Consider the following 17,017-nt stretch of genomic DNA (forward strand, 5'->3'; position numbering starts at 1 on the left):
AATCAAAAAATGGGCAAAGGACCTAAATAGACACCTTTCAAAAGAGGACATTCAGAAAGCCAAGAGACATATGAAAACATGCTCAAAGTCACTAATCATCCGAGAGATGCAAATCAAAACAACAATGAGGTACCATCTCACACCTGTCAGACTGGCTATCATCAACAAATCAATAAACGACAAGTGCTGGAGAGGATGTGGAGAAAAAGGAACACTTGTGCACTGCTGGTGGGAATGCAGACTGGTGCAGCCACTATGGAAGACAGTATGGAGTTTCCTCAAAAAACTGAAAATGGAACTCCCATTTGACCCTGTGATCCCACTTCTAGGAATATATCCCAAGAAACCAGAAACACCAATCAGAAAGGATATATGCACCCCTATGTTCATAGCAGCACAGTTCACCATAGCTAGGATCTGGAAACAGCCTAAGTGCCCATCAGTAGATGAATGGATTAGAAAACTGTGGTACATCCACACGATGGAATACTATGCTGCTGTAAAAAAGAAGGAACTCTTACCATTTGCAATGGCATGGATGGAACTGGAGAGCATTATGCTAAGTGAAATAAGCCAGTCAATGAAGGAAAAATACCACATGATCTCACTCATTCATGGATAATAGAGACCATTATAAACTTTTGAACAATAATAGATACAGAGGCAGAGCTGCCTCAAACAGATTGTCAAACTGCAGCGGGAAGGCCGGGGAGGGTTGGGGGGCAGGAGGCAGGGGGGCAAGAGATCAACCAAAGGACTTGAGTGCGTGCATATAAGCATAACCAATGGACATAAGACACTGGGGGATAGGGGAGGCTAGGGGACTGTCTAGGGCGGGTGGGGGAAAAAATGGACACATATGTAATACCCTTTGTATCACTTTAAGCAATAAAAAAAAGAATTTTGAGTTGATTTTGTGTATAATGTTAGATAAGGATTTATTTATATTTTCATTGCATGTGGATATCCACTTTTCCTAGCACCATTTGTTGAAGACACCACCCTTTCCTCATTTTGTATTCTTGGCACCCCTGTTGAATATGAATTTATTTCCAGGTTTTCTATTGTGTTTAATTGTTCTACGTGCCTGTATTAACGACAGTACAATATTGCTTTAATTACTGTGTTTTGTAATATACACTGAGTGGACAGATTATTATGACCACCCCATCAGTACTTCATTGACACTTCCAAAAATACTGAATATTGAAAACTTCCTAAGCAAATACTCTCAAGGTTTTATTATTATTATCACTTCATTGTACTGATGGGGTGGTCATAATAATCTGGCAGGTCATAATAATCTGGCCACTCAGTGTATTTTGAAATCAGCAAACATACAGTCTTCAGCTTTGTTCTTCTCAAAATTCTTTTTTAAAAAAATATATTTTATTGATTTTTTACAGAGAGGAAGGGAGAGGGATAGAGAGTCAGAAACATGGATGAGAGAGAAGCATCGATCAGCTGCCTCCTACACACCCCCCCACCGGGGATGTGCCTGCAACTAAGGTACATGCCCTTGACCAGAATAGAACCTGGGACCTGTCAGTCCCCAGGCTGACGCTCTATCCAGTGAGCCAAACCAGTCAGGGCACTTCTCAAAATTCTTTTGACTAGTCAGGGTCTTTTGTGATTCCATATAAATTTTAGGATTGCTTTTTCTATTTCTGTAAAAAATGCCATTAAAATTTTGATAGGTATTATATTGCATCTAGATTGCTTTGGGCAGTGTGGACATTTTAACATTATGTATTTCAATTTAGGGAGACTGGATAGCTTTCCATTTATTTGTCACTTTAATTTGTTACATCGATGTTTTGTAATTTTCAGTGTACAAGTTGTTTACTTTGTTAGTTAAATTTATTCCTAAATATTTTATTCTTTTTGATGCTGTTACACATGATATTGTTTTCTCAATTTCGTTTTGGGTAGTTCATTGTTAGTATATAGAAATGTAACTGATTGGTTTTTGTGGGTGTAGATTTTGTATTCTACAACTTTACTGAACCATTTACTAGTTCTAACAGTTGTTTTGGTGGAATCTTTCTCCACATAAGATCATGTCATCTGTAAGCAAAAATAGCTTTACTTCTTTCTTTCCTATTTGGATGTCTTTATTTATTTATTTATTTTTTTCTTGCCTAATTGCTGTGAGTAGGACTTGTAGTACCATAATGAGTAGTAGTTGTTCCTGATCTAGGAAGAAAAGCTTTCCGTGTTTCACCATTGAGTATGATGTTTGCTGTAGGCTTTTATATACACTGAGTGGCCAGATTATTATGACCACCTCATCAGTACTTCATTGACACTTCCAAAAATGCTGAATATTGAAAACTTCCTAAGCAAATACTCTCAAGGTTGTATTATTATTATTATTATTTGCATAACGAATTCACTTCATTGTACTGATGGGGTGGTCATAATAATTTGGCCATTCAGTGTATGTCTTTTATGATGATATAATTTCCTTTAATTTCTAGTTTGTTGAGAGTTTTTATCATGAAAGGATGTTGAAACTTGTTGCATGCTTTTTTTTGCATCTATTAGGATGATCTTGTGATTTTTAGCTTTCATTCGGTTAATATGGCATATCACATTGGTTGAATCCCATATTCCTTGCAGCCAGGGGGAAAATCACTACTTGGTCAGGTGTATGATTTTTTTAAATGTGCTGCTGAATTTGGTTGCTATTGTTTTGTTGAAGATTTTTGCATCTATATTCATCAAACACATTGACCTATATTTTTCTTTCCTTGTAGTCTTTTTCTGGCTTTAGTAACAGGGTAGTGTTGACCTCATACAATGAATTTGGAAGTATTCTCTGCTCTCCAATTTTCTGAAATGAGTTTGAGAAGGATTTTTGTTAACCCTTCTTTAAATATTTTGTAGAATTCATCAGTATAGCAATCTGTTCTCTGGCTTTTCTCTGGTGGGAGATATTTGATGACTGATTCAATGTCCTTTCTAATTACAGGTTTGTTTAGATTTTCTATTTCAATATAATTCAGTCCTGGTAGGTTATATGTCCCTAAAAATTTATTCATTTAACCTAGGCTGTCTAATTTGCTGATGTATAATTGGTCATAGTCCTCTCTCGTGATCCTTTTTATTTCTGTTCCATCAAAATTAGTGATGTCTTAATATTAAAAATTTCCCCAACCATCTCAAGACTTCTTTACAATTTATTGATTTAAATCATTGTTTAAAAATGTTTCCTACATTGCAATTTCTGAGGTTTCTTTTAAGTTACTTTTGATCCATATATTTTCCCTCAATTATACTCTTGCTATAAATTTGCAGAAGAAATTGAGGAGTAATTCCTGTACTTTATTTACTGGGAAGTAGTTCCTGTGCTAACTTGTTTGTTTTGCTTTTAAATTTTGAAGATTAGTGTTTTAGTGGTTTTAAATTTAAATTTACTTTTAATTATGAAGATTAATAGTTGTAAAGTCAATTCTATAAAACAAGATATATTAAGGTAATTTAAACTTTTATCCCTGTTTTTTTTCACCTTATTAATTTTCCCTCCTTATAGTTAAATATTTTTTAGTTTAAAAAATTTTTTTAGCCAAAGCCGGTTTGGCTCAGCGGATAGAGCGTCGGCCTGCGGACTGAAAGGTCCCAGGTTCGATTCCGGTCAAGGGCATGTACCTGAGTTGCGGGCACTTCCCCAGTGGGGGACTTGCAGGAGGCAGCTGATCGATGTTTCTCTCTCATCGATGTTTCTAGCTCTCTATCTCTCTCCCTTCCTCTCTGTAAAAAATCAATAAAATATATTTAAAAAAAAAAATTTTTTTTAAATATATTTTTATTGATTTCAGAGAGGAAGGGAGAAGGAGAGAGATAAAAACATCAATAACGGCCGAAACCGGTTTGGCTCAGTGGATAGAGCGCCGGCCTGCGGACTGAAAGGTCCCAGGTTCGATTCCGGTCAAGGGCATGTACCTGGGTTGCGGGCATATCCCCAGTGGGAGATGTGCAGGAGGCAGCTGATCGATGTTTCTCTCTCATCGATGTTTCTAACTCTCTATCTCTCTCCCTTCCTCTCTGTAAAAAATCAATAAAATATATTTAAAAAAAAACAAAACATCAATAACGAAAAGGAATCATTGCCTCCTGCATTACCCTTACTGAGGATTAAGCCTGAAACCCAGGCATGTGCCCTGATGGGGAATTGAACCCATCCTCTTGGTTCATAGTCGATGCTCAACCACTGAGCAACACCACCTGGGCTTGTTAAACATTTTTTTAAATGTTCTTGTTTATCCTTCCATTAAAAAAAAAAAGCACTCTCTGGCTGTTGCTGATTGCATCCCCGTGGTGTTGTTTAATATGTCCCTCTGTGCCCTTCAGTTCCTGTAAATTGGTAGAAATATCTAGGGCATGCATTCTCAACAGGGGTGATATCACCTTCAAAAAAGTGAAAATTGGCTCTTTGAGAGTTAAAAAAATTCTTACTCTTTTTAGCTATATCTTCCCAATTTTAATATATTTTGTTTTTTAATCACTAACATCAAAATTAATAAATTTCCCATGTGATTTCCTTTTTAAAAGAAATACTATATTTAGGTTTTCTTCATATATATAATTTTTAAGCTCTATTTGGTTTTTATTTTATAATTTTATTGCATTATGGCCAATATACATAGTCAATATAAGATTAACACTTTGGCTTGTATTGGTGATTCCTTTTTTCTTAACATATGGTTCATTTTCATAACAGTTCTACAAGTGCCTTATTTTGGTGTGTGTGTGTGTGTGTGTGTGTGCGCGCACGCATGTCTATATGTATGTTAGCACCAGTATATTCATAATATTGTTCAAATCCTTGATGTCTATTTATTTTTTGACTTTCATCTACCTATTTGTGAGATGACTGTGTTAAAGTCTGAAGTTGGTGTTACCATTTACATTTTTCTTTCTGTATTTATGTCTGTTGCTGCTTGAAATATTTTCAAATATTATTCTTAGGTGCAATGATGTTAATAAGGGTATATCATCTGCTTCTATTGATCCTTTGACCAATATCTAATTTTCCTTTATGCTACTTTTTGCCTTCCTTATATTTTGTCAGCTATTGGTAATGCTTTCTTCTGTTTTATTTGCCTGATAATTGAAAAAGACTGAGAAACAGCAATCAGGCTATCAATCCCCAGAAGGAAAGTAGGGGAGGGCGGGGGTAAGGGGAAGAGATCAACAGAAGGACTTGTATACATGTATATAAGCCAAACCAATGGACATGGACAACGGGGGGGATGGGAGCATGAGTTTGTGTGTGGGGGGGAGGTTGGGGGTTAATGGGGGGGGATGAGGACACATTTGTAATACCTTAACTAATAAAAAAAAAAAGAAAAAAAAGAAAAAAGAAAAATCTATTCACATTCAACCTCTAAACTGTTTCTAAGTTGCATTGTTTCAAGAGAACTTCTTGTACACAATGCATTACTGACTTTTTTTTTTCCAATCTGAGACCTCTGTCTGTGAATTGGTAAATTATTCCCATTTACATTTATTGTTATTATTAATATACTAGGACTTATTTTTGTCACTTAATTTCATATTTTACATTTGCTATATCTTTTTATTTCCTTTTCTTCTCTTTTGTTTTCTATTAAACATATTAAGTTTCTTCTGCTATTATAAAAGGTTTTGTTTCTGCTTTCATTGTTGCCTTTAATCCCATACAATCTATTCTCAATATTGCTACAAAAGGAATCCTTTCAAAATGTAAGTAAAATTATGCTAATTCTTTACTTCAACACCTTTAATGTCTTTACTATTCACTCAGATAAAAGGTAGTCATTATTTTGGTTGACTGTATAGTACCTGGAGCCCATATTCTTAACTACTCTATAATAATGCTTCTCGCTAGGGATAAATCTCAGTTTCCTTTTCTTCTATCTCTTCCTCCATCTACAAACTAGGAAATTCATAAAAGCAGATTAGGACCATGTCTTGTCTCCTTTGTTGTAGTATCTGGCATAGCGCTCATCTCTTAACCAACGCATACCAATAAACTAAAAAGAAGGCAGTAAAGAGTGAGGTCAACTATGGAAGGGCAAGACTGGAGACTTAAGCATATGAAGAAGTTCTCACTTACTGATCTCCAATGACATGCCAGTGATTTTATCAGCGAGAGTAGAGTGCACAGCTTGAGGGAGAGGAAACAGCCCTTCTCCCAACATTTGCTTTTGCTCTGGAGGCGGGCAGATGCCAACATGGACGCAGTCAAGGCTCCCGACCTTGTCCATGACCGCAGGCTGCTGCGTGATGATGTGTGGCTGTGTGTTAGAGGCTGTTGGGCATTGGGAACTCCAAGCACATCTATGCTCTGAAGCTGCAGCTGTGCTGCCAGCCCACCAAGCCAAGGAGGCTGCCCAGAGAGCAGTTACCAGTGCCCCTGGTGCCCCAGCTGTTTAAACTGATCAGGGACCACGGGAAGAAACTCCTGCTTCCCCGAAGGAAAATATCTAAACGTCAGAAAACTTAAATGTAATGGAAAAAAAAACATTGCAAAATATAAATTAAATTTTAAAAGGACAGGAAACTTTGAACCCTATGTACTGAGCAAATGCCAGGTCTAGCAAACATAATGCTAGTCCTAGATTACTTATTGATTAAAAAAGAACCAACCCGCAACAAATAGTAAAGTATAAAAACAAATTAATGTTTTATAGACCCCAGGAAAAAGAATCTTCAGCAAAGTACAAAAATTGAAAGTTTTCCTTTAATTTTGTAATTCTTTACTGTAGAATAGCTCACAATGACACTTCTGTTTTAAATAACAGAATTGATAACTGAGCAAGAAAACATAATTTGGATGATAAAATTCTTGCTTTAATAAAAATTCCTAAAACAATGACAATAAAAGCGGGTGAGGTCAGGTGAGAGGCAGGATGCACAGGTCTCCTTTGTCTTTCTTGTTGTGGACACAGGATCTAGGTCTAGGATCTAAATTTCCTTTCTGATAATCCCTGTTCTTAAGATTTTTTTGTGTGGCTTGGCTAACAAAAAATCTTAGCACATTTTTAAAGAGTAAAGGACTAGTTTCCTCTTATTAATGTGGGTCTGGGTGAAGAGGGCTTACCTATCTGCCCTCCAATAATAACCAGTGTTCATTTAGCAGAAATAGGGAATAAGTTTAATTAGTGCCCATTGTTTGGGGAGCGGTGAAGCGAAGTGGTAAATGTTTATTTTTCCTTGAGCCTTTGGCAGCTTTCCTTTCGGATTGACTCTCGGACTTGGAAATATTAGATCCAGTGTTTTTATTTTACCTCTCTCTTTTCCAGAGCACATTTCTAATTTCTTTCGGAATGATTGTTTTCATTTTAAAATGCTCTGAGTCTGCTTAATAAGAACCTAAGCTAAATTGCGCTCGCATATGAGCTGTGGAGTTTTAACTTGATGGGGGCAGTGAGCCAGTTTACAGTAAGATGTTAGGCCTTTCATGGAGCCCACAGCATTCGGCGACCTTAGTCCTCTGGAGAGATTAGGTTTCCCCACCTGGTACATTTCCGCTTGGCTTTGGGGAAGTGAATGCATGTGGAAGTGCATGCGTATTGCCCAGTTATTTCCGTACTGCCTTGCAGGCTCAGATCTGATTGTACTGACATCACATAAGTTCCCCTGAAGGACAGAATAAACAATGAAAAATTTATTTACTTGATTATTACTCAGATGACAATAGGTAGGAAGACAAATCATAGGGACAGATTCTAAAATATTGATTCTGATAAGTCATTATAATCAGCAATTAAGTGTTCTGGGATTTCTGGTAGTTTGGTTTTGGAATATAAGCTTTCCAAGTGAAAAGGAAAGAGAAAATGAGGACCCTCAGGCCACACATTCAATTCATTCAAGTAATGTCACTGTGAACAAAATAGACAAGAGATAGTTGGGGAAACATCCCCCACCCCCACCCCAACCCTGCCTCAGAAGACGTTGGCTAGTCTCTGCTAAGAATTGCTACTCATTTCTGCTCTTGAGTTCCAAGAATAACTGGCATTAATATTCATCATTAGGTATATGTCTATATTTTTTTCATTGTGTTTAGAAATTCTTTGAATTGCCAAAATTCAGTTGCCCGTAGGATGAGCTAATAAACTGGCTCCAAGTGGATGAAAGGAAAGAAATTAGCGCATAGATTTTAGGGGATCACAAAACACTGATGGTTGCTATCAGACCCAGGAAAGCCACCTTTCCCCCATTTGTTTAGGCAATGAGCAGAAGTTGTGGGTACAATGAAGACAGACACAGGTATAACAAGAAGATGGATAGCTATTTACAAATATTTTCCATTTATAAATGAGCTGGATACTGAAATGCATTATATGACTTATTAAATAAAGATAGTATCTTTCATGGTAAACAGATAAAATAACCTCAAATAGAAGTGAAAATACTAGTTTTGGGCACTAAATTGATAACAATATATAGCTACAATTGTTATAAAAGAGAGATAATATGATACAGTGGAAAGGTTACTAGATTTAAAGTCTGTTAATCTGGGTCAAACCCAAATTCTTTCTCTTGTTATCTCTGTTATCTTTGGAGAAGTTTCAGGACATACCTGAGTCTATGTTTCCTCATATTAAAAATATGGATATGATAACACACAAGAATACAGTGCTATTTAGATATATATTAGATGAGTTAATATATACATCGCTTCTCGGCCTTTTGGCTAAGATCAAGTCTAGATGAGTTAATATATAGGAAAGCTCTTGTATTAGTAATCTTTAATATATGTCAGTGCTCTACTTTTTTCTTCCCACCAGTTAGAATGCATAACATTAGGCAGTAGGTAAATTCATTTTGTAATGGAAATGGTATATTGATAAAAGTAGAACCTCGCCCTGGCTGGTTTGGCTCAGTGGATAGAGCATCAGCCTGCTGAGTGAAGGGTCCCAGGTTTGATTCTGGTCAGGGGCACATGCCCAGGTTGCAGGCTTGATCCCCAGTTGGGGGCATGCAGGAGGCAGCCAATCCATGATTCTCCCTCATCATTGATGTTCCTCTCTCTCTCTCTCCCTCTCCCTTCCTCTTTGAAATATATAAAATATATATTTAAAAAAAGTAGAACCTCAATCATGATCCTGCCTATGCTATAATTAGAAATCACATCTGAGAAAATAAACAATACATTGTGATGAATCATCTTAGTACCATCATTGGTTTTAGTGTAATTTCTCACGAAGTCTTTAAAATTATTAGATCTTGTTAATTAAAAAGTCTTTCCTGAAGTGCAATGAGGATGCTTATTCATGTCAAATGATTTACATGGAGACCCTTCCTAATTACAGATGCTTCATGTGCTCTCTGGGATAGTTAGCTACCACACGCATCCAGTGCTCAGTGTGTCATGAAGTGCCCAGCACATCACTGTAGATTCAAGCGTGCCTTTGGAACCAATATTAGGATTGGTAAAACAAACAACGTTGGGCTATTTTTGTATTAACTTGACCACAGGCAAGATTAGTGTTGGAAGACAAGAACACAGGTATCAAAATCAGACATTTGTGATTTTGCTATTGGAGCATTATGATACCTTCTCGCGCGTAGAGAGAGGAGAGGGTGACTAAAAGAGCCAATGCTTAATTAAGGCAAATGCTGTGCTAAGAGCAATGCTAAATAATTTTCTGCTTTTCAGTGTAAAAGGCATAGTGGCTGATCTCTTAGTAATTTATCTGATACTATTATTCAATGATGCTTTTAAGAGACTTTATATGCTCATTTATAATTTTTAATGAAAACTGCCATGGTAAATGAGGCAGCACATAGACTTACTATTGAGAGCCTCTTATCTATCAAGGGCTAAGAATCACAGACAGGGAAAGAAATTTGGGTCAAATAAAAATTAAAATCCATATTTTTTGTTTTATCCAGAAAAAATATAAAGGGAAAAAGATCACTATTTAATTAAATAAATGTTAATACAATGCTATTTATCATGCTATGTAAAATGATATTTTCAGGATAATGTTCTATATAGAAGCATGTAAATATCTATTTCATCTATTCAATATGTATTTGTCTAGAAAATATTTTCTGTATTGTATAAATAGAGATAAACAGATTTCAGAAAAAGTCTAAAAATAAGAGATTTTATCAAGAAAAAAGATCTGATATGGTCTGAATATGAGGCCATTAATAATTTCAAGATATGAAAGGAATCCAAATATATATTGCAAAATGCTGAGTCAGTTTATCATATGCCTTCTGATATATGTACTGGGAGATCACTTTGTAGTTTTCCTGACAAAAACGCATAATCTGAATCTAGTATTGAGGAAATGACTAGCCAAATAAAATTAACAATCTGAAAACAACAAGATTGTACTCTTCAAAAAATAGTGTCGTGCAAAACAAGGAGAGACTGAAGTATTATTCCAGATTATAAAAAAGAGAACCTTTGACCAAACCTCAGATATTACACAAAAATTAAGTTGAAGCAGGTCACAGATCTAAACATAAAATGTAAAACTTTAGTGGTTTTAGAAACAAATATAGGAGAGCATCTTTGTGCACTGGGATTGGGCAAAGAATTCTTAGACATGAGGCCAAAGCACAATCCACAAGAGAAAAAAAAATTGTTAAAGTCAATTTCATCAAGATTAGAAACTTGTTCTGGGAAAGACACTGTTAAAAAGATAAAACAAAGCTACAAAATGAGAGAAAATATTTGTGAATCACATATCTGACATGGAACTTATATCTAGAATATATAAAGTATACTAAAACTTAAGAAAATAAACATACAATTAAAGAAAATGGGCAAAAGACTTGAAAAGACACTTCTCCACCGAGGATACGTGGATGGTAAATACCCAAAGAAAAAATGCTCAACTTCAGGCCTATAAATACAAACACTAAATTTATGCCTCAAAGTGGGGTGCAGCTATAATAATTACAATGTGTGAATTGATTTGAGATCAGGTGGTGAGCAGCAAGGAAACCAATTGATGGCTCAAAAGAGCACATTCCATATGGTTCCCTGGAAAATCTACACTAATAATAGACAAATATGTAAATTGACCATACCTCTGCAACACCCCACAGCCAATCAGGGGGGATATGCAAATTAGTGGGACAAAGATGGCGGTGGCCACGGAGCTAGCTTGGGTTGCCCCCAGTGACAGAGGAAGCCAAGCTTCCCACCCACCTGGGCTGAACGCCGAAGAAGGGGCCTGTGGGCGGCGGCCACAGAGCAGGCCAGAGCGAGCCGAAGGCTTGGGTCGCCCTGGCCAGCTGCCAAGGGAGGAGCCTGCAAAAGGCCCTCAGCCCCTCACCCAGGCTGGCCATGCCCCCCCAGCGGGAACCCTTACCACAATGGGGGCATGGCTGGCCTGCAAAGCACCACAGGCCCCTACCTAGCCCAGGTCACTCCGCCTCCCAAGGGAACTCCCACCCTGATCCAGGACACCCTTCAGGGCAAACCAGCCAGCCCCCACCTGTGCACCAGGCCTCTATCTATACTAATAAAAGGGTAATATGCTAATTAGACTGGGAGACCTTCTAGGAGACCTTCTGGGCATTCTTCTGGACAAAGCCATGGTGGCAGGGCCGAGGTAGAGGCAGTTAGGGGCCAAGAGGGGAGGGCAGTTGTGGATGATCAGGCTGGTGGGGGGGGGGGGCATTGCGGGTGATCAGGCCAGCAGGGGGGCAGTTGGTGGTGATCCGGCCAGCAGGGGGTAGCTGGGGGTGAGCAGGCTGTCAGTGGGGGTCAGTTGGGGGCAATCAGGCGAGTGGGGGGGGAGTTGGGGGTGAGCAGGCTGGTAGGGGGGCAGTTAGGGGAGAGCAGGCCAGAGGGGAGAGCAGGTGGGGGCAAGCAGGCTGGAAGGGGGTGCAGTTAGGGGTGAGCAGGCCAGCAGGCAGGGTGGTTAGGGGCAATCAGGCAGGCAGGCAGGTGGGCAGACATGCCTCGAAGGGTCCCAGATTGGAGAGGGTGCAGGCTGGGCTGAGGGAACCACCCCCCATGCACAGATTTCATGCACTGGGCCACTAAGTTCCATATAAAACTGTTGCTTGTTATAATAGAAGCAGATACAGTGCCTGTGCACTTGTGGTTTTAAGTGAAGAAGGTAGGGAACAGTGTTACTTGTGTGAGTTGGTTCTTATTAGCTTCATTTGGCCAAGGTTCCACTAGAAATGAAGGAGCTTAGAAATGAGCCAGCAAATTTGCAAATAGGGATGGGAGGAAACAGAAGGAATCCAGAAAGCCTAGGACTTGAATGGCTGAAAGGTGCAACTGTTTTACTCCAACTAGTTAAAAATGAGGAAAAACTGAGAAATGCTTTAAGCAATAAAAGCTGACTAGAATTCAACCTGATACAAAACCATATGTTAAAACCTTTATATGGATTAATTGGCGTGGGGAGGGCAGTACATTCTTTACGTTTTATAAAGTCAGTTCAGGAACAAAGACTGAGGGATTGGTCTTGTGGAATCCAAAAATGCTAAAAAGTACCTGTTGTCAGTGTAGCTGATTATAATCCAGTAAATAAGTTTTCTAGACACTTGCTGTCAAGAGTTGCTACCTGTGAGGATGTGGAGAAAAGGGAACCCTCATACACTGCTGGTGGGAATGCAGACTGGTGCAGCTTCTGTGGAAAAAAATTATAAATGCAACTCCCATTTGACCCAGTGATCCCACTCCTAGGAATACATCCCAAGAAATCAGAAACTCCAATCAGAAAGAACATATGCGCCCCTATGTTCATAGCAGCACAATTTACAATAGCTAAGATTTGGAAACAGCCTAAGTGCCCATCAGCAGATGAGTGGATTGAAAACAGATGAGTGGAGAAACCAAGATGGCGGCGTAGGTTAACGCAGGAGATCGCTGCCTCGAACAACCACTTCAGAGATATAACTAAAGGACAGAACGGACATCATCCAAAACCACAGGAAGGCTGGCTGAGTGGAAATTCTACAACTAGGAGGAAAGAGAATATCATACCCAGACTCAGAGGAGGCGCAGTGCTGAAGTGAAATACTCAGGTGCGGAGTGCGCGAGCGGAGCGGGCTGGTGGCGGAGGGCGCGGTTGTTGTTTTCAATCGGGAGGGAGTTTCAGACTCTGAGCTCCAGATCTGGGCGAGTCTCTGGGGAGCAAGACTCAAACAGGAGAAGCGGGACTGTCTGGCTTCGGTCGGAACTCGAAGGCAGCTTTCTCTCTGAGGTTTGCAGCCATTGCTGGGACTCTGAGAGGCAGAGCCCCTGGGGAAGGAACTGAGAGCAGCCATAACTGCTCACTCCGGCCCGCCCTGTAGATCCCCTGGGACCCGCCCCGCCCAAGCCCTGCACAGAACCATTTGCCGGATAGCCTCAGGCAAAGGCTAGATTAGCACCGCCTTAGAGATCCAGCACAGAAGCCCTCCCACTGCAGACCCAGCGGACTCTCATAGCCAGTTAGCCTGGAGGTCAACTCACCCCCGGTATTGCCGACATCAATCAAGGCTTAAAGGCAACAAGACTGCACACAAAGACCACTAGGGGGTGTACCAAGAAAGCATAAAAAATGCGGAGACAAAGAAACAGGACAAAACTGTCAATGGAGGATATTGAGTTCAGAACCACACTTTTAAGGTCTCTTAAGAACTGTCTAGAAGCTGCTGATAAACTTAGTAAGGCCCTCGAAAAGACTGGTGAGACCGCCGATAAATGTTGTGAGATCCTCAAGAAATCTAATGAGACCCTCGATGTTATATTGGGGAACCAACTAGAAATTAAGCATACACGGACTGAAATAACGAATATTATACAGACTCCCGACAGCAGACCAGAGGAGCGCAAGAATCAAGTCAATGATTTGAAATGGGAGGAAGCAAAAAACACCCAATGGGAAAAGCAAAATGAAAAAAGAATCCAAAAATGCGAGGATAGTGTAAGGAGCCTCTGGGACAGCTTCAAGCACACCAACATCAGAATTATAGGGGTGCCAGAAGATGAGAGAGACCAAGATATTGAAAACCTATTTGAAGAAATAATGACAGAAAACTTCCCCCACCTGGTGAAAGAAATGGACTTACAGGTCCAAGAAGCGCGGAGAACCCCAAACAAAAGGAATCCAAAGAGGACCACACCAAGACACATCATAATTAAAATGCCAAGAGCAAAAGACAAAGAGAGAATCTTAAAAGCAGCAAGAGAAAGAAACCCAGTTACCTACAAGGGAATACCCATAGGACTGTCAGCTGATTTCTCAACAGAAACTTTGCAGGCCAGAAGGGAATGGCAAGAAATATTCAAAGTGATGAATACCAAGAACCTACAACCAAGATTACTTTATCCAGCAAAGCTATCATTCAGAATTGAAGGTCAGATAAAGAGCTTCACAGATAAGGAAAAGCTAAAGGAGTTCATCACCACCAAACCAGTATTATATGAAATGCTGAAAGGTATCCTTTAAGAAGAGGAAGAGGAAGAAAAAGGTAAAGATACAAATTATGAACAACAAATATGCATCTATCAACAAGTGAATCTAAGAATCAAGTGAATAAATAATCTGATGAACAGAATGAACTGGTGATTATAATAGAATCAGGAACATAGAAAGGGAATGGACTGACTATTCTTGGGGGGGAAAGGGGTGTGGGAGATGTGGGAAGAGACTGGACAAAAATCGTGCACCTATGGATGAGGACAGTGGGTGGGGAGTGAGGGCGGAGGGTGGGTCGGGAACTGAGAGGAGGGGAGTTATGGGGGGGGGAAAAAGAGGAACAAATGTAATAATCTGAACAATAAAGATTAAAAAAAAAAAAGAAAACAGATGAGTGGATCTACACAATGGAATACTACACTGCTGCAAAAAAGAAGGACTTCTTACCATTTGCAACAGCATGGATGGAACTGGAGAGCATTATGTTAAGCGAAATAAGACAGTCAGAGAAAGATAAATATCACATGATCTCACTCATTTATGGAATATAATGAACAACATACAGTGATGAACAAAAACAGATCCAGAGACAGAGAAACATTGAACAGACCCTCACACCTCAGAGGGAAGGCAGGGTGAGGTGGGTGGGGGTAGAGATCAGCCAAGGAACTTGTATGTATGTAGGCATAACCAATGGACACAGACAATAAGGGAGGGGTGAAGGCTGGGGCTGGAGGTTGGGGGTGAGCTAGGAGAGGACGACGGGGGAAAGGGGACATACGTAATACTTTCAAAAATAAATAATTTAAAAAAAGAAGAAAAACAAAAGAGTTGCCAGCCTGGATTAAAAGTGATTGTGATTTGCCCTGGCCGGTGGCTCAGTGGTTAGAGTGTCGGCCTGCAGGTTCGATTCTAGGTTAAGCGCACATACTTGGGCCTATCTGGGCACGTGTGGGAGGCAATCAATTGACGTGTCTCTCACATTGACGTTTCTTTCTCTCTCTCTTTCTCTCCCAACCCCTCTCTCCCACCTGCCTCCCCTCTACTCTCTCTAAAAAAGCAATGGGACCAATATCCTTGGGTGCAGCTTCTGTGGAAAAAATTAAAAATGGAACAACAACAACGAAGTGATTGTGACTCCATAAAGCTTTGGCTGGCAGTGCGTAGACTGGGAAATCTGCCTGGCCCCAAAGGACAGCATGTTCTCCACGGCCTGGTTTCCATAGGGCCAAGGAGGGCACTGGAACCAAGGGCTATGAGGAATCATGGATTGTGGAGCGAATCCCGAAGAGCAGAACCCGGCCCCAAACAAGGAATATTCCTAAACCGAAGATGGACGTTTATTGAAACATTTGCCTAATGAGGTTGCTGCCTTACTATTAACCAACAACAGCTGTGCCTCCCATTTATTCTCTCTGTAAATGGGAATGTTTATCATCATTATCCTGTCCCTGTCCCATCTGTCCCATCTGTCCCATTGTATGTTAGGAATATAACCTTTTTTTTTTTCTATTGTTCATAGGTGTCTGACTCAGGAGGGCTTAAATCTGAGGTAGAGACTATAAGAAGATCCTGAATTTCCAGCCCGGTGTTGTGGTTGGATAAGACATTTAGAGCTTCATTTATTTTGTGTGAATGAAAGAGATAACCAACCATTTGCAACCAGAAGAGTGGATGGTGCTAGACTGAATTATTTAGACAAAGAAAATACATGTTGTCTTCTTTCAAGACCTCAGGTGCGGCCATATGACTTGCTTTGGCCAATGATGGATGAGTCCATGTTACTTGTGCCAATACTTATTTCTGCTCCTATCTTGTTCTTTTTCTCTGCCCCAAGAGTAGCATGTCCCAGATAGGGTCTTCTTCCTCAGGTTGGGTCCTGGAGTGAGAAAACTGACTGTAGCCAATCACCTGTCAGGTAAGTGAGGAATACATTGTTGTTCCTATAAGAAAAATTGACACTTTGAGGCTGTTTGAGACCTGCTTATTTCACTGGACTCATTTCTTTTCTTTTTTAAAAAATATATTTTATTGATTTTTTACAGAGAGGAAGGGAGAAGGATAGAGAGTCAGAAACATCGATCAGCTGCCTCCTGCACACCCCCTACTGGGGATGTGCCTGCAACCAAAGTACATGCCCTTGACCGGAATCGAACCTGGGACCCTTGAGTCCACAAGCCGATGCTCTATCCACTGAGCCAAACCAGTTAGGGCAGGACTCATTTCTTACAGTTCCTCTATACTTCTAGCCCTATGGAATCCAATAGTAATTTCTTCTAACATTTAGAGTCTCTCATTCTCCATTCTCCACATTTGTGATAGTAATATTGATTCTGGTTAAAATGTGAAAAGGTGAACTTTTCCCTTAGAATAAGTCTAACTCCCCTAGATTACCTTGTAACGTTTCTCTTTTCTCCTTATCTCTTCAATCTAAACTCTTACTATTTGTCTCTCCCTCATTGTTTCCTAAATTCTACCATATTTTATCAAATGCATTTCTTTTTTTTCTTTCTAGTATGTCCTCTGCTTTGAGCACCTTCCTCACTATTTCCAAATATTATTCCATCCCACTCACATGTGGTTGACCCATATACTCACTCCCTTTCCTCTACTGGTCATCTTAAATGTCACCTTTCCTG

The sequence above is a fragment of the Myotis daubentonii genome, chromosome 9 (genome assembly GCF_963259705.1).
Source record: "Myotis daubentonii chromosome 9, mMyoDau2.1, whole genome shotgun sequence".
Taxonomy (NCBI): Eukaryota; Metazoa; Chordata; class Mammalia; order Chiroptera; family Vespertilionidae; genus Myotis; species Myotis daubentonii.